Genomic DNA, 25,455 nt, shown 5'->3' with positions numbered 1-25,455 from the left:
GTGTGTGTGTGTGTGTGTGTGTGTAGGTACACAATCAGACACAATTAGACGCTAGAAACAGTAAAAGGGTAATAGAAGGCAAGATAACGATTAAGCTTTCAATTACATAGTACTACTAAAAATAATGGTATCTCATTATTTTCAAAGATTTTTTTCATTAACGCCCATTACAATAATTACAATAAAAATTCAAATATGGATCAGTGAAGGAAGGAACATAAGGAAATGTTAAACTTGATCTGGGCCATAACTCACTTGAAGGGAGAAAGCAAATATGATGTGATCAAGACAAGGAAATAATCCCTGTAAACTTCTAAATAGCTCTATTTAAAAATATTCATCATGACATTCATTTCAAACAAAAATGCCTTATTAAAATAGACTATATCATATACAATAAATGAAAACATCTAGAGAATTAAATTGCCTGCTTTGATCTCTCCATTGGCTACCCCAAACCTACAAGCTAAGTCCTTATAGCATAACACACAAAAACCCTTGAGGCCAGGAACTGGGGTTCATTTCCTGCCACACTCATACCTCATATTTTGCATCCACATCTCTGTTATACTTTCTGCCTGAAACATTCTCTCTACCTTTCCTTAAATGGCTAACTTTTCTTATGCATCCTTCATATCTCAACACAGCACATCCTCTGCCCCCAACCTCCCCCACCCCAGCCCGGAAGCTTTGCCTAAAACCCACAGGTTGGGTTAAGTGATTCTTCAGTATGCTTCAAAAAGAGCATACCTCTTTACTTCAATATCTAACATGTTAGACTGCAATTATGTTTGGTGTCTAAAAGGTAGCAACCATTTACTTTTGTGTCTAAACTCTCAGCCTGGTATAAATTTAAAATTTTTTTTATTATAAGAATTCTAGGAATTAGGAAATACAGCCAAGTGGAATTTTTAGGTGTATCTCATCTCATCAAGGTTTTTTGCAGAACTTGAGATGCGTCTTGAAATTATAGTATTGGAGGTTCGAATGCAGCTAGTCTCTGTTTAATTCAGTGTTTGGCTAAATAAAATAGGGTATATTTTAATTGTTATTAGAGAATTTCAATTCTAAACAGGATATCCAAAAAGTCTGGAAATATGGATAAAATTACCTTATCGTATATTGTAATGCAATAACAATAGGCCATTTATTTTGTATTTACCTGTCTTTCCTTACAGACTAGGTGACCACCTGTTTTTATATAAATACATACTTCAGCTAAGGACATCAATATTTTAAGAGCTACTTCAATCAGGAAATTCAGATACAGTCCTGTTAAGGACTGATTAATCTAGATCTTCATGAAGTACATTTGAAAGGCAATGGAAAGCATGATAGATCTTACAGTAGGACCTAGGAACCACTGTTTTGAGGGAACTCTTGCTATTATATTTGTTTGGTCCTTAGTACAATTAAAATTTGGACAGATTTATTCTAGTTAAGCCATAAGTGTCAACTTGTAAACTTGTTTGATTAAATAATTTAAAAAAGACAACGGAAAGCAAAGAGAGGCACAAGACTGATTACAGGGAAACAACTCCTTTCTACGTCGGCATTTACAGCTACCGAGGTTTCCCTAGGAAACAGAGGAATTGGAGATTTATCTAGCATCTTTCAAAATAGTGTGGCAGAAGGATCATCTAATCACTGATTAGAAGTAAAGGTATTGGTGTAAGCATAGGGATGATGATGATTTCCAATTTCACGGAAGAGACTGTATTCCTTACATATATTCTACTGTTTTATTTTATTTAAGATTGAATAGAAAGCATAATTCAAGAATTTATTCTTTGAAAATCACACCAGGAAACCAGCTAACTGACTCTAGTCCAACCAATCTAGCATATGGTACCCAAGAGAGGAAGTCCCAGGTAACAACATCAGGCCCAGTTCTGTGCCGGGACAGTAAGGCCTGGTATCCCCTCTACTACCTTCAGAAGAAGGATCAAACCCTATAATTGTGAATAGTACAGGAAGATGTTGCAAAATGGAAATACACTGGGCCAACAAACATACAGCGCTTGTCATTCATCAGATGAAAAATTTAAGTTTCTGTTGTAAAATAGAGTACTGTTTACTTATATTATCATGAAGTTCTGTTTATTCAGTAACTATTCCAATGCAAAATGGATTATGGTCCTTTAAGGATTAAAGATGAAGCTATCAACTCACTGTTAATATTAAAATTTTTAAATACTTAAAGTATAACTACGCCCTCTTTTGAGGAAGAAGTTGCAAAGGGTCAGGGGTACACCAAAACATGTTGCATATAAATATTAAAAGAAACAGACCAGTTTAGATGTTTAAGGTGGCGTTGAAGTTCCAGGTTAAATGTATTTGGGAGAAAAAAAAAGATAAATAAATAAATAAATAGATAGATAGATAAATAAATAAATGAAATTTAACAAAATATGTTTTGAAAATTATAATGTTTATCACAACATATCTAAATGAAAATGTGTAACTTAATTTATAAGTACATTTGGTTATTGTAATATTCAAAGAAATCTCCTTTAATTATAGTCTATCGTAGAATATAAACTACTTAAAAATAAAACCACTGAATTTTGTCATCAATATTGTGGCAAACTAAAGCAACTAAAACATTTAAAGTTTTCCCAAGTGGAAAGGAAGTACATAAATGATCATTAATGTTTCTGACATAATCAATTCCCACAAAAATGCAAAAGAATTAAAAAAAATCCAAAAAACAAGATTCAATCAAAATCTTTTAAAAGCACTGTTCTTTTCAGCTGCCAATTTTATAGACAAGAAATATGCTCTACAATATAACATATGTGCAATTTTGAGGCAATTTTAGGATTAAGTGAAAGTGTTAGCGATGGATTTCCTTGATTCTTGGGCTTTAAATTGGGATTCTGAGATCAAAACAGAAATTTTTGATAAGGAAATTCTCTCATAATTAACAAACAGCTTCAGAACAAAGTTTTAAAATGTTTTAAATGCTTACTCAACAACTGTTTGTGCAAGCTTAAAAATAAAATTATTTGATTAGAAACATGCCATAAAATGCCTGTATCTTCTTCAAACTTGTTAATGTGCTGACACAGTGATCAATTAGTCAAGTCTCAACTTTCTTTAAAAACTGATTCTATCTTAACCAAACTGTAATTCACCATTCAATGAGCCCAAGAGAAATCGCAACCATTCTGTCCCCACAAAAAAGGTCTTCAAATTATTACAAATTTTACTTTTAAAACTCAAATATATTGCCATGTAAATATATTTTACTTCAATTTTGGATCCATAATTTAGAAAAAATGATTTAAAATGTATGTGTACCTCAAAAATAAAGCAGCTATAATTCCAATTACTAAAATATTAGAAAAAAATTTTTGATTGAACATCTGGTTCGGAGGACGATGAAGGGGAAGAAGAGAGGTCTTAAACTAAGGCAGTTTCTATGGGCCTGATTTTTCAAAAACGCACAACTCTATGGGTATGTAGTTTAATATTTATAAAACAAACGTTTTAAAAGTTGTTGAAAGCTACTTCTGGCCAGTTTATAAAACCATAAAATGGTGTATTAATGAGAAAGTAGATTTATCATCTTTTTCTTTAATAAAATTGCGGCCCCGGGTTAAAAATTCCAGATTATACATATGTTGTCACTTGTCCAGTCATCTCTGTCTACCAAGCTGTCTCAGTGCACGTATTCTCAAAGACTTGAAAACTTAAAGGCGCTGTATCATATCAAACATCATTGCAGGTTCAGCATACTATTGGTCCCACAAATATAAACATATTTATGTTAGCGAAGCATTCAGTAAATGTGATACACAGACTTAATATTGAAATTTGATTAGTATGTGGTTGGATTTTTTTAATGTATTTTTTTCTTAACTTCAATTTGCAAAGTGATATCAGAGTGCCTCTCCTCTTATCACAAAACAAACAAATAAAACAGAAATAACTAATATCAGTTACTGGCTGCCATAAACTCTCTTTCAACCCTGTCTCTACTTATGCCTCTAAGGTAATTCAAATGAAGCGCTTTTCCCTGTAACGAAACAAAGCTGGGTAAAAGTCAAAATCGTAGCCATCATGTAGTTGTACAGTTCGAGGATAGGTCATGAACACTTAAGTAGTTTACATAGCACCAAAATAAAATCAGAGCGCTTAAAATCACTGAAACAACTGCAATTGGTCTTTTCTAGTCACTGACTTCAAAAACTATTCACAAGGAGCAACTGAAAATGCCCCACCAAGATGAGCACAAACTTTAGACGAAAGGCAGCTGTAAGCTGGACGTGTCCACGAGCCCAGATATCAACACGTCCTGTGCCCGCACCACAGATGTGAACTGGGGAGGAACATGAAGGACCACATCGACGTGACGTGGAAGGGACTCTAGCGAGCCGATCGCTAAGGGGGTCCCCGCGGGACGCGACCTGGGGAGAGCCCGGGCCGGCCAGGCGACGGCGCGCACACGCGCACACGCAGAGAAGCGCTCCCCCGCCCGGAAAGGGTGTCGCGAGGACCAGCGGCGCCCCCCGCGCGGAACCCGAAGGAACCAGGAAAGCAGGACTCTAGCCGAAATGCAGCGAGGGGCCCGGAGCAGACGACCCACCTGAGGGGCGGCAGCGCCCGAGCCCATCTCCGCCAGGCCGGGGGTCCGAGAAGACCCTGGGTCCGCCCACACCGCCTGGATCTCTCCTCGGGACCCCTCCTACCTTCGGTGTCTCTGTACTGAAGGTAAGGGAGGCTGGTTCAGGAGTACCGAGTCGCAGCCTAAGCCTACCCGCCAGTCCCGGCAGGACCGCGAACGCGCGGGGAGGAAGACACTTACCGCTCGGGTCGCAGCAGGTTCTCTTGGGGTTGGCCCCTCCAAGGGGGCTCCCGACCCGCCCCACGCCGGTGGCCACGACAGGACGCGTTCTCCAGCTCTAGCCGGGTGAGGCGCCGGGTGGCTCCACGCGTAGCAGGACCCACTTTTACTCTTCCGGACAACGGCCAACAGTGGTGACCTAGCCTCTTGTGAGGTGGTTCCCGGCGACTGCAGCGGAGACCGTGACTGGAGATTACAGTTGAGGTTTGAAAACTGCAGCCGCGTTGCGGGGCAGGGCTGTATGCTAGGTCCCACCTCCTTGGTCAGGAGAGCCAATCCCAGTGCGCGTGTAGGGCGGGGCTATCACGTGACGGGCGGGCGGGGCCCGGCAGGCGGTGCGTGCTGTGGGGCGGGGTCCGGTGGTGAGAGGGTGCGGCCCGCACCCGGCTGGCCGGAGGCTGGGCGGAGCTGCGGAGCAGGTGGGGCCCTGGGGTAATTGCCACCAGGAAGGGGTGAGGCGGTAGCTGCTATGGCCGCGCATCTGGTTGTAACTCTAACTGGGTACACCACTCTCCGCCTTCGGAGTAGTCAGTCCACGAGGTGCGAATATCTGCAGACTAGGGAGAGAGAAGAAGCAAAGTTAGTCCTAGCTGCTTCCCACTCATTCCCAAACTTCTGTTCTTATTAAAGACCTGTTTTCTGACTCTTCCAGGTCATCTTCTCTGTGACCTAAACCCACTCCGCAGTTGGAAAGCCCATTTTGCTACAACTTGGCAAGCATCATCATCACTTGGGGATTTATGGAGCCTGGGCCCCTCCGTTAAAGTCTGCTGCAGCAAACTGAGACCTTCTGAGACATGGCGGAAGGCAATGTAAGCAAAGTCTGAATAGGATGAATTGCTGATTTTGCGTAGAGAGTACTAAGCAAAAAGGAGAAAGCCCACAGCAAACTGCTCAGGATGTTTGTTATCCCTTGAAGGAATGAAAAAGTTTTAAGTTCTGTGCAAGACGCAATTGAAGTTTTGTTTTATTCTATATAATCTAAGACTGGTTGCAGAGTATATTTAAATAATTGTAGAAGACTATTGGGAAGGTATATTGGGAGGGGAATCGCTCTCAAAAGACTTTCATACTCAATATTTAAAGAGGTTTCCTTGTTCTATCCCAGTAAGCCAAGAAAATTCCCTTTAAGCCATCCATTTTCTCTTCCATACTGTATTTTTCCCATGATAAATGCATAAAATGCTACAAAGTCATTCAGTGAAGTCTGCTTGTTCTTAACTGACTCTTTCCAGTTTTATATGTCTATTCTCTAGGCCTTGTCACTTGGAGAATATTGCTTCCGTCTATTTAGTTTCTTGTTTCTAACTATTGGAGTGACTAGAGAAGCCCAAAGTTAAGATGGAAACAAAACACACTGAAATGGACTTTTCAGTTATCATTATCTAAGAGTCCACAAACAAATGAGGTTGTTTCTATCTTTTCTGTTTATGTATACAGGGATAGCATCCCAGAGGTCTCATCACCAGAACTGAAAACAGTAACCTCTAGGATTACAGGACTGAGTTGTGGTGATTTTTGTTTTGTGTGTATTTAACTCTGGACCTTTCCAATTCCAACACTTGGATCAGTCGTCAGCTCTTAGCAATCTCCTCACAATTATCCTTCTTCTCTTTCACTTACCCAGTACCATGTCACTGCACATCTAGATGCAGACCTTTCTCTCCATCACTGCTTTAAACCAACCCCCCTGTAGTCATAAGCCCTTGGCTCCAACCAATCAGCCTCCCAGTGGTCTTTCCATGTCTTGCATTTTCCTGCCTCTGCCTTGGCTCAAGCTTTCCACCATCTTCCTCACCAACACCTGTTCCATCAATTTCCAACTTAAGGAAGTTCTCCTCTCCAGAAATCAGAAATCTTCTGTTTTCTACATTCTACTCCCAGCTTTATCACCTCTTTGCCCTATAGTCCTAGATGCAGGGCTTATGCTTATTCCATGTGTTTCTCTTATGCCCCTAAATAGATTATTAACCGTTGTGCCTGATGTCAGATTTTCCAGCTCGATTTAGCACACTATCCCAAGGATATTTAACTACACTTGCATGGTGTCAAGAACTGCTGTTCAAGAAACAAGGAAGTCCTGGTGCTAAGGAGCAGACTGTACCATCTGTGGCCTTGCAATAAAATTCAGGACTCAACATGTCTCTCCTTCTACCTCATTTACCTAAAACCATAACGATATCAAAGGTACATGTTCATGCTTTCATTCTCTTGAGTAGGAAATTTGCATATGACCAATGATCATTCTGTGGTTATTGTCCCTGACCACACAGTTTATTAAGTTGATCCTTGAATGCCACATACTGGCCAGGGATGGTGGTTGTAATTGGCTGAATGTGTCCCCAGCAAATTCATATGTTGAAGTCTAACACCCAGTACTTCAGAATGTGATTGTATTTGGAGATAGGGCCTTTAAAGAGATAATTAAGGTAAAATGAGATTATATTGGTGGGCCCTTCTTCAACATGAAGAGATTACAACACAAATAACATAGACTGAGGGACAACCATGTGAAGACAGTGAGAAGGTGGTTATCAGCAAACCAAGGAGAGAAATCTCAGAAGAAACTAAATCTGCTAACACCTTGCTCTCAGACCTCTGGCCTCCAGAACCATAAGAAAATACATTTCTGTTGTTAAAGGCTTCCAGTCTGTGATATTTGTTATGGCAGCCCTAGCAAACTAATATAGTGGTTCTCTCTGATCACTCCAAGTGAATCACCATATCTGATCATGCCACAATATTCATCACGTTTCTTCCAGGAAAAGTGCCCTCCGCAATCACACCAGGTCACATGCTGACCAAGTACTGACCAGAGAAGGTGACCATCACCTTTACATTTACTCCCTACAGATACAGACAAGGTGGGTGGAATTTTATATAGAGAAGAAGGCCCTAAATTTAAAACTCCTGCCATTGACATATGCTCCTTCAGAAGAAAGCCTTACCAGTCATTTTTTGTGTCAAGATCCTACAATTCAATCTATGTGGAAAGTGCAGAACAAGCACTACCTGTCTCCAAGTGAATAAATTGTGGCTAGGTTAAAGGTGGCCAGACACAAGAGGGGCCAACAGCCTCTGAAGGGGTTTGGCTCAAACCTCCACCCAACAGAGGTAGTCATGTTGAATGGAGACAGACTAGTCCAAATAGATCCCTTCTCTGGAGGTAGTGCTAGGTGTACTCAGATGCATAAGCACAGTGCATTTATCCATGGTGCCTATAGCACATTCCAATTTAGGAAGCACTGGAGACCACATTGATTCTAGGAGATCTTCTATCCCCTGGCTCTCTTAAAACAAACCCTGTTAGCAAAGGTAATTGAGGCAAGTCTTTTCTGATGAGAGTCATAACTCAGGCTGGTATAGGTGTCTTCTTCAAAGGGTAACACAATTCTTTTCTCAAAAGTACCCATGATTGACTGGGATCTAAATTACCAATCAATCAAACCACCCACCATGGTTTATAGAGTATAAACTTCCAAACACCGCCTAAAAGAAATGTCATGCAGGCCCCATATGTCATTTTAAATGTTCTAATACATAGTCACATTTAAAAAGTAAATGCACATTAAATTCATTTTGATTATTTAACCCAGTGTGTCCAAAATATTGTCATTTCAATATGGAATAAATATGAAAATTATTAATGATATACTTTACAGTCATTTTTTTATATTGTCTTAAATAAGATGTATTTTACATTTGCAGCACATCTCAATTCAGATGGTAAATTTTCATCAAAAACAATTGATCTGTATTTAGATTATACAAAATTTATAATTGGGGGAAAAAGATTCATATCCCTACATTGTTTCAGACATAAAAGTTTTCAATAACTAAATACAGTATCAATTTCTTAATTTAAATTTTATTTAAATGAAATAAAGTGATAATTCATTCATGCTAGGCACATATCAGTTGCTCCATAGCCACATTGGTGGCTACTGTATTGGACAGCACAGGTCCAAAGAGCTAGAAACGTACCTCTTAACTGCTTCTAAACCTCAAAATTGTTTAATGCAGTACTAGACACAATGTAGGTTCTCAGTAAATCATAGCATCAGAGCAGTTTGAAACTTCAAAAATCCTTAAGGGTCTATAGCCCAACCCTTTTTTTTATTTGTTTGTTTGTTTGTTTAATTTTTTGTTTTTTAAGAAATAATTTTTTAAAATTTATTTTTTATGGTGGCATTGGTTAATGAAATATAATGTTTCAGCTGTACACTTTAACAATAAGTCATATATACCAACTCCTTTGTTTTAGAAAGGAGAAAATCTAGAATGAGAGAAATTAAGGGACTTGCAAAAGATCACACAACTGAACCAGTTGATGCATATCTGAATAAGAATTTAGGTCTTCTGATTCATAATTCTACCTCATTATGTCAGACATACTTTAGGCAAGATTTTTAAAAATTTATTTGAATAATCACTTGAATTATGATACAGGCAAAGAAAAATATATCCCAGTTGCATTTGCATAATCTGATAAAAAAAAAAAAGTGTCTCTGAGAATATTTAAGCCTTTTTTCCACCATGGTTTTTGGGCTAGGTGATTTATCTGTCACTCACTCTTACCTTGGCCTGTTACTGCTTCCTCTTCTTGGAGCCATCTCATTGCACATTTGTCTCAACCAACCCCAGAGCATCCGGCCATATTTTTCTGTCTGCAGCTGTCCTCACCCAGCTGTCTCCAACAATTTGGTTAAGGTTGTGCTTCAGAGAACCCTTTATATATGCAAATCAAAGTATTCAGTGGAAACTGCAACCAAGTTGTAGAAAAACTGATATCTTTCAGCCACGAATACACCAGCTCTGAGGTCCTGCCTTATGAGAGTTTGTGTGTGTGTGTGTGTGTGAAAGATGATGTATGTGTGGTTAAGTGTGTGGCATTCACAGCCCAACTCTGCCCATTCCTAATTGTGTGACTTTAGACAATCCTCAGTTTCCTCATCTGTAAAGTGAGGATAGTAATAATAGCTACATCTTTGAGACTAAAATATGATAATACATACAAACCATAGTGCCTGACTAGAATAAGCCCTCAGTCTGTACAAGTTGTTATTTTTCAGTGGTCTGCAGGCTCCCTGAGGAGGAGGACTTCAGATAATTGGCTCACTATGGCACCTTGTGACTAGCAAAATGCTTGCAACATAGTAGGACCTAAGTGATAAATTGTTGAATGACTTTATAAGATATTTATGGTTTTCCTCAAATCTTATTATTGATGCTAGGAGAGATCTTAAGGAAAGAATATGGTGAAGTCACTGGTAAGAAAAGGGGAGAAGGAGGTGGCTGCTTTCCTCCCTCAGAATCTATCTGATGGAGCACCTATGTTCAAAATGAAGTTGTAAGGTGAACAAATGGTGACATCAAGGGCTATGTCTGATAAAGAAATTAGAGTCACTTGTGTTTAAAGGGAAGTAGATATCAAGTGGCGCAAAAAAAAAAATATATAGAATGTAAAATTGTCATTTATTTGATTTTGGTAGATAAATGTCTACTAGTGCTCCCTAACAAATCTCCTGTTTTACTTCCCTAAGATACTTCTTCTACCGACTGCATATTCCATGAATCATGTTCTGGTGTCACATTCTCCAGAGCACACGGCAGGTAAAAAATAGTAAAGCTTTCAGGATTCTTTGACCAAGTAAGTGTTCTTACAACAGGCAGTAACAAGCATAGATGAGGCAGGGATAACTTTTAACCCCTACCAGCTTCCTTGTTGGGAGTGTTCTTTGCCTCAGCTGGCTTAAGGTGACAGCATGAACATTGAAAGAGCAAATCGGCTCTACTAGCTGAGTCCCTTCACGGCATAAAAGTGTTGGTAATGTGGGAAATGGTAATATTAATGATTATCACAGTATCCCTGACATTGAGAATATTCAAAGCATTCTTGAGTTTTTTCAGTAGTTAACCTTACTTTTAAATTTATAGAGTAACATTTCTTCGCTTCATGTTTACAAAAAAAGAAAAAGCAATATAAGTATAGAGCTATTCAGAAACTCTGAATTATAAGAGAATGGGTCTGTAATTTACTAGCTGTGAGAATTTGAGCAGGTTATAATATCTCTATGCTCTGTTTTTCATCTGTAAAATGGAAATAATATATTTATCCCATTGGGTACAAAGTAACAATAGCTCATAAATATTGAGCCTGGCACTGTTCTAACTCCTACGAGTAAAGTGCTATATTTTCCTGCTTTAAAGAAAACTAAGGGACATGGAAGTAATATACTTTCCCACAGTAACCTAAGTTACTAGTGGAGCTGGGATTCAAGCTCACCCTTTACTATATGGCCTTTTACTGTGGATATTTAATAACTGTAGGTAGTCACAATAGAGCACAGGTTCTTGGGTGTTTAATTCACCTTAGTTCCTGCTCTTTTCACCTTTTTGTTTTCTCTCATACCTACTATTCCAAAATTTCTTAATTGTTAAAATAACATACAACGAATGCAAGAGGAGGGGACTAACATGATCCATTTGGCAATGGATTAGAGTTAGAGACATTGGTATGACCTAATATTTAGCTTAATATAGATGCAGATGTTTACATATAGAAATATTTATAGATATGTGTGTGTTTATACTCTTATCTGCTGCTGCCAGCTGAGAGCATGTAGAAATAATGACACCTGAGGAGCAATAAGCACACCTACTACTCAGGTCTTTGTTTCTAATAGCATTCTTCAATAAAAGGAACCAAAGCTCCTTGGAGAAATTGATGCTTCTAAGACTGGGCAAGAAACATACAGATGGGCTTAGAACATTGTGTAATGCCAGAAAGAAGGAAGTTCAAACAAACAAACAAACTAAAACACCACACAGTGACGGGAGTATGTCAAGGGGACCCAGAGGCCAACTGAAAGACCTTCCAATGGCCAAAACTGGGACAATTTGAGCAACACAATAAACAAAGTAGTATTGGATTATGACCCAAAGTAGAAAACAAATATCCATGAGTACATACTGATACAAATAAATGATCAAATAAATAAATGGGAAAAAATAGACAAATCTCCTATGCAGAAGAATTATGAATAATTTATGTAGATACTCCCTCCTCAAGTTGGTGGAGTATAACTCCCTACTCCTTAAGTATAGGCTGTGCAGAGTGACTTTCTTCCAAAGAGCACATAATGGAAAGGGAGAAAAAAAGAGTAACTTTTTAAAAAATAACCTGACAAACAGTGCCTCAAGCCCAGTGAACAAGGATAGCAGCGACAGTCACATCAAGTTGATAATACATCCCCTTAATATGATGATATAATGAGAATGGCGCTTCATTGCTGTGGTCTTCCTCTTTAAAACCTATAACCCAGCCCAACCATTAGAAAAACATCAGACAAATCCCAGTTGAGGGACATACTTCAAAATACCCGACCTCTACTCTTCAAAATTGTCAAAGCCATCAAAAACAGGGCAAGTCTGAAAAGCTGTCACTATCAAGTGGCACTTAAGGTAACATGATGACTAAATGTCATGTGGTATCCTGGATGGGATCCTGGAACAGAAAAATGACATTAAGGAAATCCAACTAAAGTATAAACTTTAGTTAGCAATAATTAATATCACTTCATTAATTATAACAAATATACCCTACTAATAGAAGATACTAACAAGGAAACTGGTTATGGGGTACTTTCGGTAATATCTTTGCAATAATTCTGTAAATCTAAAACTGTTCTAAAAGAAAAAGGTGATTTAAAATAATGAATGAGTGTATCAGTGCTTAAAATATTCAAATTTAGGGAACTATAGAATCAAAAATTAGAGCTAGAAATAACCCTTGAGAGAGAAGGAAAGAACAAAATCTATAAAATAACCAAAATACAGTCTGCCTATTATTTTTGCAGTCCATTCAAAATACCATTCTATTAGCAATCTGATGCAGGTTCAATCTTTTCAACCTCTGAGAAAAGTTTCCAAGCCTTGAGGGAAAATATATGTGACAGTAATACAAAGAAGGATCTAAAGAATTGTGTGTTTCAATATAATACTTGTCATCTAATTCCAATCACAAAGTGAATCTTTCATTTAGCAATTCCCAAACTGTATTAGGGAGACCCCAACACCTTTTTAAGAAGTCCCCAAGGTTGAAATTAGAATCTGGAACAAGTAAGACTAGGGCCAGAAGCAATTCTATGACAGAAGCAGAGTGGCGAGGAGATCGGGCCCTGGAAGCAGGAGTCTAGTGACACCTCCTTTGTCCACTGTTAGTGTTGTTGACAACATTAATTGCACGTAGAACCTTGTGTTTTAGCAGTAGTGGTGTCTTCACTTGAGCAGTACATGTATGTGACTTTGGATATTGTTCCTGGTTATCTTATTTTGCCCTAGTTCTCCAGCTCGGATCTCGATTCTGTGAACTACACCAGAGGTCCCCAACCGCTAGGCGGTGGACTGGTATTGGTCTGTGGCCTGTTAGGAACCTGGCCGCACAGCAGAAGGTGAGCAGCAGAGGAGCAAGCAAAACTTCATCTATATTTGCAGCCGCTCCCCAGAGCTAGCATCACAGCCTTAGCATCACCTCAGATCATCAGGCATCAGATTCTTATAGGAGCACCGGTCCCTGGTGCCAGAAAGGTTGGGGACCGCTGATTACAATATCTTTAAATACATTCCTTTTCAGCTTCAATCATCCAGAGGCATTTAATTGCTTGCAATTAATAACTCTGACTGATCCTACCAAAAATTGGTTTCTTAGTTCACTTTGTAGTTTTTTGACCACTTTTAATGTTAGCTTTTCTGAAATTCCAGTTAATTAAAGGAAAGAAAAAGCAAAATAAACTTACCTTTTGTTTTATCTGCTCTAAAAAATAAGCAACTGTGTAAATAAAGTAAAATGTTTAGCATATTGAAAGGTGAGAAAAAAATGTTGGCCTTCTACTCCAGCTCTAAACTTTGACCTAAATTTTGGAATTGTGATTCAAATTTCAACTAGCAGAATGTAAGATTTTTATGTGTTACTTCCCAGTTATGCAATTTCTATAAAATGGGCAGGAGGCTCTGAAGAGAATGACTGATGACGCCATCCCATGTGCTTAGTTCATTATAAATCATTTCAAGTAACTGCAGCCTTTCTGAGCCAATCAAAACAGAAATGTTCTAACACATTTGAGAGTATCTCGTTTTATAGAGTGCTTAAGAAAGGCATGAAAAGCACACTAGATTTCAAATGTACCAAATTATCCATAAAGGATTTTGGAACTGCTTCCTATTAGGTTACTTTTTGTTATTATTTAATGTGATATATAAAATATAATGCTTTTCTGTTTGAGTTCATAGGGTCTGGAATGGTTCTGACTTCTACAATTTTGCAAGCAAATTTTACAATATTTTTATTCTACTCATTTCCTAGCTAGAATTCAAAGGTGAAAAGAATGTGGGCTAGTTAGGCCCTTCAGGTCTTCTCATTTCATGCTAACTGAGATTATTAGAGACTAAAATTAATTTTGATGAGAAAAAGCATCTTCTTCTACAATTGAAATATTATCTCAGATTAAGGATTCTTTGAAGTAGAGTCTTGAAGTTATTTAGGGAAAACATGAAGGAAGAAATCCATTGCTTTTTTTCTCTAATGCTCTTTGATTGTCCAAGTTTGAGTTTAGGGGTTCTTGGACCTGGATTCTGCTATTTCCAAGTTAACTTCTCAGAGGAAAGTTTTGTTTATAGGAGAAGTCAACATGAAAGCATAAATGAACACACCCTGCCTTGAGAACAGGTTGAGAAATTGAAAAACAGGCACACGTAATGACCAGTGATAGCCTATTTCTTACAGACCTAAATTGGGGGTGCATCTTTTTAAATATGAGGTTTTGAGTACTTTGCAGATGATTATCTTGGTGCCTTGAGAGAACCTGCATAAGCATAAACTCATTTGTCTTTACTTCTTCCTGTCTCTCACCCAGGGTATTTGTCTCTTTCTGTACTTGCTAAGAACAGGAAATCGCAGAAATGAAGATTTAATCAGTTCCCATTACTTCAGTGAGCCTTTTTCAGTTTAACTTAGGCCAACAGCACATTTATATTTACCCAAATAAATTATACAACTTGTCAGAATAGGTTAGTTTTGTATAGTTTTTAACTATCTTCTAATCTTCCAGGCCTTGAGTTCTTCTCATTATTAAGTCTTATCTCTGAGACGGTTGCTCTTTCAAAGTAAAAATAGGCAATACCTTTGAGACACTTTTCATTACTCATTGACCTAGAAATATCCCCTTCTAGTAACTCAGTCCTGAGCAGGTCTAAAAAAGCTTTTAGGCCAGCTGTGCATGCTGAATATGGCACAGGATGTATTCATATTAAAAGCACCTGAAGTCTGTGCAGCATTTTAGAGTTGATATAATGCTTTCACATGCAATATTTTTTCTGAGCTTCAACAATCCTGAGATTACTGTAAACAAGGCTATAATCATCCTACTTTACAAATGAGAAAAGAGACTCTGAGAGTGACTTTCCCAACTGAGATCAGGGCTCAGTCTAGAACTAAAGACTGTAGACCCTTCTGGGCTACCTACCCCTAAAGGAAGACTATCCAGAGAGCAAAGTTATCAGACCTGCTTTCTCTCCTCTCCATCCCTACCCTTTTTCTGAAAGATTATAGGAGGCCCTATGATAGAGTAACCTTGGACAGTGGGGAAGAGAGGAGGTAATTTTTCAGGAGGACCAAAATCCAGATGGCAAGCCCGATAGAGCCCCATGGCTATCTTACTTGCAGCCTTAGGATACTCAAAAACTTAGTATTCATGTCTTCCCAGCTGGCTGGGCCATGCTCACTCCTTGCTACCGCCCTGAGGCAGTTTTGGGTGGGGAATTAGAAAAATCAATAATGGTTTACCACCTAAAGTCATAAGATTTAGCACAGAACTGAGAATTCCAAACCAGTAGCCAAGGTTCCAGAAAAATATTTGAGAGAAAGGAGCATACCAGTTTTTAAAGATTGACATTTCTGTAGTGAAATTACATTAAGTACAAAGGATTAATGTTTCTGAAGTGAAATGACAGGAGTGCTCTAAATAAAGCATGGCAATACATTTTTTTGTGTTTGAGATGCTATGTATATGTCATTCCATCAAATTCTTGAAATACAACCTTGAGGTTGGCCATTATTATTCTTCTTTCTCAGATAAGGAAACTCAGGCTCACATAATTGGAGTGACCTGCTTGAGGCTAGAAATGGAGACAGAATTTGAATTCAGACAACAAATCCCATGTCCTTTTCATTATACTGCACTTCACCCTAAGTAATAGGTTACCTGTTCTCATTTTTTATTTCTCTTTATGTCCCATCTTCATAACTCATTGTACAAACAAGTTTGCATTACTATGGTGGAAAGCTACTTATCTGGCGGTCTAACTTCTAAGGACAGGAAGTCTGCAAAAATCCTCTGAGAAGCAGAACAGATGTTACAACAGGCGTTCATATGTGAGAAGATTCTCTTTGGCCGTGATTATGTCTTTTATGTATACCCTATAATTATTTTGGATATTATAATACTTCAATAATAGGATACTGCAGGAGCTTTCCCTCTGATCTTCCGATGACTGGCTGCTCTTCCACCTTCAGTTCTCATCTTAAATAGTACATCCTCTGAGAGACTTTCCCTGTCCACCACTGCTCCCTGTTCTTTATAGTATTTTTTATCATAATTAATACTTTTAGATTTATTTGTTTACTGCCTGTCTTCCCCATGAGACCGTAAACTCCCTAAAGACAGGACTCATGACTGCTTTATTCAGCAGTGCTTCCTCAGCACTTATCATGGTGCCTAGCACAAAGCAGCAGCTCAGTAAATGTTGATTGGATGGATGGATGGATAGATGGGTGGATGGATGGATGAATCATTCTCAGAAGAATTTCCAAAGAGATCTGAAGAAATAGGTGATTTGATAATCTGATCTAGGGAAGGCTGTATTACTTTTGGACTAGGGTATGTCAGTCACCTTTTCCCTTACAAATAGGCCTGAGAGCTGGTGGCTTCCCCAAAACAATATACGGGAACTGTGAGGCCAGTCCACCTGGACAGAAGGGGAAAGGGAAGTAAATATACTAAGCACTTACCAAATCCAAAGCAATGTGCTAGAAACATTATCTTATTTAACGTAAAAAGCACTGCACCACATGAGAAAGAAATTATCCCTACTTTACAAATGAAAAAAGTAAGACTCAGATTGGTGAGGTTGCCCAAGGTCATATAACAAATAAGTGGCAGAGCCAGGATATAGAGCTGAATTTGTCATATTTTAAAGACCATGCTTTATTTTTTTTAATCAAATTCACTTTATTTAAATTTTTTATTGGCCTATAACTTACACATAAATTATAGGTTCATATTTTAAATGCATTGCTCGTTAAAATCTAAATCTAATTCTTTATATGGATTGTACTTTGCAACTACAATCCATATAAAGAAATAGGAAATTTTTAGCCTGCCAGAGGTTTCCCTACACTTCCTCTCAGTCATTATTCCCAAGGCTACCACTATTTTGACTTCTATCATGACAGACTCCTGTTGCCTAGTTTTAAACTTCATATAGATGGAATCTTACAATATGCCTCTTTTGTGTTGGGTTTCTTTTGTCTACAAGATTCAATCCTGGTGTTGCTTACAGCAGTAATTGATTCTTTTACATCATTGACTTATATTCCAAAATATGAATATAATCACAGTTTATTTATTTATTCTACTGTTATTTCCTGTGTTATTAAGTGCTATGAACATTCTCGAACAGGTGGACATACACACTCATTTCTGTGTTATTAAGTGCTATGAACATTCTCGAACAGGTGGACATACACACTCATTTCTGTTGAGTATACACTCAGAAGTGAAATCGCTGGTCATAGTTATGCATTTGTACAGCTTTAGTCAATTCTGCCACTTTTTAAACTTTTCTCGTTTAGAAAAACAAAAGTGCAGCTCACTGCCAGCGTTCATTTAGTATCACATGTAGGAATGCTACGTTTTCTAGGATTTGACATTTTCAGCAATCGAGAACTGCTATATTTTGTAAATGGAAATACCACTACTAAAAACAGAATGCTATAAATAGAATGAGGTTATTTTTTTCCCAAAGACTGTTGATATTCTAGAGCAATGTGAAAATAATGATAAAAGTGAGATATTTCATGGTAAACTTTGGGGGTAAGGTTAGGACTATAATTTGTGAGTTATCTTGGGGTAAACGCTGAAGCTGCAAGTGTTGCTGGTGAATATTCTTGGAGCAAACGGGAAAAGGGATAAAGTGTTTACATCAGTTTACACTTTTACTGGCGATGTAGAGAATTCCCATTGCTTCACATCCTTGCCAGCTGTTGCTAGCATCAGTCCTTTCAATTTTAGTCACCCTGGGGGAAGAAGGCCATGCTTTTATAAACTACACTTTGATGGCTTAGCATGTGGGTCATGAGCCCTCAGAATAGGGAGGACCAAGAGTTAGCTTCTGCTTCTTGGATGAAGCTGACTTGATATTATTCCCAGGTTTCTAGTATCTCAGGAAAATGAGGCTCACGTGTCTGGATACAAAGTGGGTGAAGAAGTGGAGCCTCCCCAAAGGAAAGAACAGTCTATAATAACTCGCTCATTAATGTGATTGAGGCAAATGGACCCACTGAGAGCGAAATAGGTCACAGCAAAGGGAAGAACTTTTCTCCCTTTGGTCAGAGTCACAGAGACCTGCAGCAGAAGAGTAAATAAGACCTCATCAAGCTAATCCACATTTTGAGCACAGAGCGGGACTCTTTTAGGTAAGGAAGTGCCCACTTCATGTAAGAGGTCAATATTAGATGCCTGCAACCACAGTCATCATATTTTTAGCACTTCCTATGTGCCAGACACAGTGTTTCATGCTTTATAGAATGCAGTAGTTAGGGCTGTTGGGTTGTAAGTAACAGATTTAAAGATTTAAAGATTAATTAACTTAAAGAATGGTTCTTTATTCTGAATTGCCCTTCTTTTCAAGTGGGTGTTAAAATTTATTTCATTTTATATAGTAATGATAAGAGCAAAAGATAATTACTCATTATTAGTAGAAAATGTTCCTTTTCACCACATGCAAAGTTCATAACACTAAGGCATTCGCCTGCCCCCACCAACAAATTTTTTCTTTTGTGTTGTTACGGGCTGAATTTTATTGCCACATGACACCCAGGTGGGAAGGCCACACTGCTTCATACCATTCTCTAAAACCCGGGCATTTTCATTCTTTTATCCAAGAAAGGCCCTCAGGTTCTCATCAACATCCTATTTATTAATGTAGCAAGAATGTTAGGTGAGCTTGTATGACATTATTATTAACTCAAGTCTATGTTTTACTCAGATTTCTTAGTATTTATTCGATACCCTTTTTGCATTCCAGGATCCTATCCAGGATACCACACGACATCAGTCACTGTCTCATTAAGCTCCTTTTGGCTGTGGCTGTTTCTATGTGTCTCAGACTTTTCTTGGTTTTGATGATCTTGATAGTTTTAAGGAGTACAGGTCAGGTGTTTTGTAGAATGCTCGTATATTAGAATTTGATGTTTTTCTTGTGGTTGAACTGAGGTTATGAGTTTTGGGAGGATGACCATAGAGGTAAAGTGCCATTTTTATCACATCCTATCACAGGAATATACTACCCATATGATTTATGACAGTTGATATTGACCTTGATCACCTGACAGAGGTAGTGTTTGTGAAATTTCTTCATGAAAGTTAGTCTTCCCCTCCCTTCCCCCATCTGTGCTCTACTTGGAAGGATGTCATTCTGGGCATCCCACATTTACAGGTTGAATAGCTACATAAATTATTTGAAATTCCTCTGCATGGAAGGTTTGTGTCTTCTTCATTTATTAATTATTCGATCATTTATTTATCATATGGACATGAATATTTATATTTTGTGTTATAATTCAATATTACTTTATTTTGTTGTTCAAATTACCCCAACTTTGGCCACTGGAGCTCTTTCAGCTGGCTCCCATATCATCTTGTATTTTTCCTAGAATCAGTCATTTTTCCAAGTAGTAGGGCTAAATTTTGAAATATGACTTTATATCTTAACTAAGGGCCTTAGCTCAGGACAGGTCAAAGTTAGGAAACATTAGTTTACTAGCATGTATGTATACAACTATCACCACACCCAAACTGTGTGGCTGATTAGAAAAGATCTGTATATATACTCCAGCCACAAAGCTATTGGCATTCCTGCTTGGTTCCAAGATTCAGACAACCTGTTATCTTCTTTCCTCCTTAAACATTATTATGAGTGATATAACAGACAGGTTAATTGCAGATGAGAGAAAACAAACCCAAACATTTTCACTCCAAATTATCAGTAGTATTGTGTGAGGAAAAAACTCTGATGATTAGACATTGCTTTCCAAACCAATGAGTACACACCCCAGGGTACATAGTGTCTGGCCAAGAAACAGGCAAAATCAAAGTGGTATCTTACAGGATCAGCAAATTTCTTTAATATTTGAGGAAGTGGGGATCAGCTGTTATTAAAGCTAATGGGGGAACATTCCTTATTTTCAAATTAAAACCAAGTTTGATGATATATGAAAGTTGCACTTAAAATAAATGAAGCATACAAGTAATTTTGTATTGGTAAGGCTGACTTCAAGCCACATTTTCATATTTGGAGGGTCCTCTATCACTGTTGGTGATGTGATGCAACAATAAATGTTGACATGGTTTCCTAATCTAAATTGGAGTAATAGAAAATTATCACTAATTAGTGAATGGTTCTTTAGCCAACAGTTAAAATGGTTTGTTTCGTTGTTTTCTTCTGGGAAGCCAATCATTCAAGAATAGAATTGGTCCCCAGGGGAAATGTATAGCTCCTGTGCATTCTCCCTGCCTCTATTCCAAAAAAGAAATGCTGGTCTGGATTGGTCAGTTCAGAAACCCATTTTTGGATCTTGTCCTCTTTGGGGATTTTATCACTTGAGATTTCTCTTGCATTTCCAGGCCACGAGGCTGGAAGGTAAGAGGAGCTGCCCAACATCGGTCAGGTCCGGCCATGTGGTTTTTGGGTTTTCTCATTTTTCTGGACTCATCAGTAGTACTGTTTCCATTTAGGGATCCCTGTTACCTGAGAAGTCATAGAGTGGGCAATCTGGACCAGCTCCAGATTTTTATATTATATATCCAGATTCACATATCAACATATTCTCTTACTTCTTTTTATTAGCTGTCTATTTTTTCTTGGAAATTCCTTTTCCCTCTGAATAAGATGCAAAGGATCAAGCTGTGAGTGTGGGTTTAGGGAGAAACAGGCACAGGAAGTCTCTTGACCTTTTCTGGTCTCTTTAGAACTGACTACTTACTACAAAAGATATCTTTCATATGATTTAACCCAATTGAAAGGAGATTGGATTGGACATTAGAGGGAAAGCCTCATAGTAACAAAAAGCAGGGCTTTGCTTGGCCTAGAGCGAATAATTTAATTTGGGGGTGGAGGGAGGAAGAGAGATGTGTTGGCAATGTCGTGACAAAGTTCAAAACTTTGGATTTGAGGTCCATTTTCCAGTGCCAACTGAATACCAACTAGACGTGAGTTATTACAGTACCCAAGTATTTTGTACACCAAGAAGTAGTAATTTACAACATTATAAATTGTCAAAGAAATATATATTTTTCCAATGATTTATGCTTTGAAAAATTGCTTACTTTTTCTTTCTAAATGAACAATTACTGACTAAAAAATTTTTGAGAGGATCATAATAATGGGGCAAATACAATGTGTGAAACTCATTTCTATCAATGTAAACATTATATCTTTATCAGATGGTCTCATTTTAGTTTATTATTGTGATTCCAAAGTTTAGTTTGGTTGACAAATAGGATACTTAGTCAACCCAGTATTTGTTTAGAAGGAAGAAAGAAAAAAAGCCATTAATAGTAAACATTTTTGATCAAGAAGAAGAAGAAAGTATGGAGAAAAAAATCTGTTCAATTCTTTGATTAAGTGTTTAAAGGCTTTCTGGCTGAAATAAAAAAACATCAAGAAAGACTCCTTGGAGGTGATTAATAGGTTGGTGGAAATTGTGCATTGTTTAAACAGTCACTAATTAAGTGGAGTTCAGATTTTATTAAAATAATGAAGGTAGATAAATTTATCATAATTGAAACATGTTGAGGTCAAAGGTTTAGAGAGAATGTTATGATACAAAAACCAGGAAGTTAGTGTCAATCTCTTGCTCTTCCCTTTCAGTAACAATGTCAAACTTTAGTCAGTTATAGAGGATGAATCTTTGCTTTAACTGCTCTTATGTGATATATGAAATTCATTTCTAGTCTAAAATACAGAATAAAGTGTTTAATGGCACATCTGTTACATGAAATCTTGACAGGGATCCTCTTAACTCATATGAATTTACACGAGCTAGTTTTCAGAAAGAGACTGGTAAGTACAGGTCATTTTCATGTAGCCTTTAGTGATTGTCTACCTTCATAGTATATATTAGCCTTTCTCCTTTCCCTATTTCTTCCCATTAATTTCCATGTCTTAGTAATATTTTATTTGGTTAACTTATTTATACTACCAGTCAAATATAAAAAATGTTATTGATTAAATCAAAGGTTTCAAACTGGTGGACCCACAAGTCAAATTCAACCTATAGAAGTATTTGCTTTGAACCACCCAGTATTAAAAAGATCTAGATATATCACATAAAATTGTAGATTTCTGGGTTCCTCTTTCAACATTGGACCTGAATTTCTTATGACTAGAATTTGATGGAGCAAAATATTGGAATGCCCCCTTTAGGTAAACCCCACCACTCTCTGTTGCTTACACTCAGCCAATTTCAGTCGTTAAACACCTACTCAGCTCCTGGAGGTTTGTGAATACGTGATCCCTATATTAGACTGGTGTGTTTATGAAATAAGCATTCAACCAAAATGGCTTAAAATAGTCTCAACCCATGTGAATTAAAAGACTATGATTTGTGTTATTCATTTCTTCAACATTAATTGATAGCCTAACAGGTAGTAAAATACGATTTTAGATGTAAACAAAATATTCCTAATTATAAATATCATGAAAAGCAAATTTCCTATATCTATAAAACTAATTTCATGAAACCTTTATCCCTATTTTGTTTTCTTCCCTCTTGAGTTTTTTCCTCACCAAATATATCACAGAAAAGTCATAATGTGTTTTTTTAAGAAGATTTATTTTGAATTAAGTGACTTCATGATGCAACATGATTTTAAACAAAAATAGAGATCAGTATGAAAATAAAACAAATTGTACACATTAAAATATCTTCCCCTTAAAGCATTTCAGAATCATAAAAAAAATACAACACAAAAGGGAGAGGTTCAGGTGAAGATAAGAATACAGACTTCACAGACAATGAACAACTAGTCTATATTTCAGAGTTCCAGGCTCTAATTAATACCACTCATGAATCATTTCTAGGATGTCAATAATCTACATTATTTGCTTTGTAATAAGAGGATGAAATTTAAATATAAGGTGAAATGAGAGCTGTATAATCTTAATGCCAATAGCAAATTCTTCCCATTATTATTCTCTAGTAAAAGTCACATTGAATATGAAGCTTAAATCAACTGAACAAAAATGGAAACATAGCTATTAGCTGTGATACACTGTATAGTAGATACAATGGGTGAGTTGGTGGAAAGAAATGAAAACTTTAAAAAAATACACCACCCGTGATCTACTGAAATCTTAGAAATAATATTTTTTTTTACGGAACTTTAATATTAAAAAGTAAGCATTATTATAAAATTAGATTAATACTTTCAGTAAGAGGCAAGAGAGATGCATATATTTTTTACTTATCTGTTTTGGAATGCCTGCATCCCTATTATAAAAACATGTAATCTTTGCACTTTCCAACATAGTAACAGCCTCACATTTTATTTATGATATCATATAAAGAAAAATAGGTCGTAATAACATCTTTTGGAGCATTAGGGTCCAAAAAGAACATTTGGTTCTGTGTGTTTCCTGATTAATCATTCTAAGGTATTTCTTGAACATTATCCATCTTTTTTTTTTTTTTTTTACAGGTGATGATAACCAGAAGTTTACCGATGGTTTTCTACCAGCAACAGTAATAGTTTATTCAGTTTGCTTCATTCAACATACCCATCAACACTCCTCAGGGTTGTAATATCTTAAAAGAAGATCTAATTGAAAGATATTACCTGCCCAAGGCCACTAAATGTAAAAATCACATATATAAATTTAGTTTTCCTGTGTTCCCCAGAAACCATACATCTAGGGCCTTCCAATTCTGCTTAACTGTTAGATTATGAAAGCCAAGTAAACTACTTTACATATTAAGTCTAAGTAAATGTATTTTCAATCTTGATTAACTTTCTGAAAAATTGGAAACACTGATTGGGTCACCATTTGCAATTCAGTAACCGAATTCTTCAGTTTTGCTTTTAAGATTAACAGATAAAATTTCAGTTACCATTAGAAACCATGAAAATGTTTCAAAAGCTGTTCTAATGTCAAAGAATATATGCTAAAAAACAAATTAAGCATAATAAGTGCCAAGCAACACCCTTTCTTTTATTTCATATACAAAGTTCAATAATTGTAATAATAATTCTTGTTAAAAAATATCCACAACATAATTTATTATTAAATTGTCCAATCTCCTGATTAAGCTATGGTTAGCTATAATACTTTTGGGCTGAATTCTGTTTTGCAAAACAGAAATTATTATCAACCTATTGAAGTTATAAAATGAAGTTATTTCTTACCAGGTAGATTATAAAGTAGTAGTCTCATTAGGTAGCATGGCATTCTGTTTCTCAAAGTCAAAAACCAAATTGAAGTATATGTTCCTACCCCCACCAGCAAGCCCTAACATGATCCATCCACCCTTAACTTTCCCTCTGTTACCTTCCTGTCTTAGCCATCCCTGCATTCCTTCTGGCCCAGATTGCTACGATATGGGTAGAATACACACACTTATTATATCCTTTGTGCCAGGTCCTGGGAACGTAGTTACCACTCCTCAGGCTTGACAGTTGGTCAATAATTAGTTTTGCATCCTTACGGGGGAATGGCACAGCTGCCGGGCTCTTCTCTTTTGCTTTTTTGTATTTATCACCCAGTTGGCAGCAGTTGGCCATAAGCCACAATTTAGAAAGCTTTCACGTCTCTGGCATTCTTTTGCTTCCATGTTAGACAAACAAAACTATCTGGAAAATATAATCAAACTAGGAAGGTAATAGATTTTGCAAAATGAGAATTTAATTAAAAGTGACATTCTCATTAATTCAAACTCAAATTTTATGGAAGTAAGGTGTCTAAGATTTTCACTCATCATCTAAATCAGAAAGCAGATAAGAGAGAACAAAGGGCTTAAAACTCAGACTCAGTTTGAAGATTAGGCCATCGTCTTCATTTGCATGTTTTTACTGTGGAGACTTACAGATTTCATCATTTCACTAGCTTTGGAATTTTCCTGAATAGGGTTAAAATTGTAAAGACTTTTTGGCTCTTCATTGTAAGATGTTTGCCTTAATTAGAAGTGGTCAAGTCATAAATACAATTTGTGTAGAAAGAAAAAACTTGGACGAATGTGAGGAGGACAGAGAGGAAAAGAGGACCTACAGTAG

At 37.1% G+C, this 25,455-nt stretch overlaps 1 protein-coding gene and 1 long non-coding RNA gene across 3 annotated transcripts in view; one reads left to right on the top strand and one right to left on the bottom strand.

Moving 5' to 3' along the window:
* Positions 1-5,084, bottom strand: part of STK17B (serine/threonine kinase 17b) — a 30,572-nt gene extending 25,488 nt beyond the window's left edge. Inside the window, exon 1 of the mRNA XM_011369244.2 lies at positions 4,811-5,084. The gene's annotated coding sequence lies outside the window, so the exon portion shown is untranslated. The remainder of the gene's footprint in view (positions 1-4,810) is intronic.
* Positions 4,880-24,219, top strand: LOC111745084. 2 transcript variants are annotated; one of them, XR_002782486.1, is made up of 3 exons: positions 4,880-5,053; positions 5,502-5,661; positions 23,887-24,219. It is a non-coding gene; the product is annotated as an uncharacterized LOC111745084 (long non-coding RNA). The 2 variants fall into 2 exon arrangements; XR_002782487.1 differs by lacking the exon at positions 23,887-24,219 and having other exon boundaries at positions 5,502-6,045.
* Positions 24,220-25,455: the final 1,236 nt, after the last annotated feature.

Source organism: Pteropus vampyrus, unplaced genomic scaffold (genome assembly GCF_000151845.1).
Source record: "Pteropus vampyrus isolate Shadow unplaced genomic scaffold, Pvam_2.0 Scaffold146, whole genome shotgun sequence".
NCBI classification, from domain to species: Eukaryota; Metazoa; Chordata; class Mammalia; order Chiroptera; family Pteropodidae; genus Pteropus; species Pteropus vampyrus.
The sequence above is the reverse complement of the archived record's forward strand: the minus strand, read 5'-3'. Positions and strand labels throughout refer to the sequence as shown.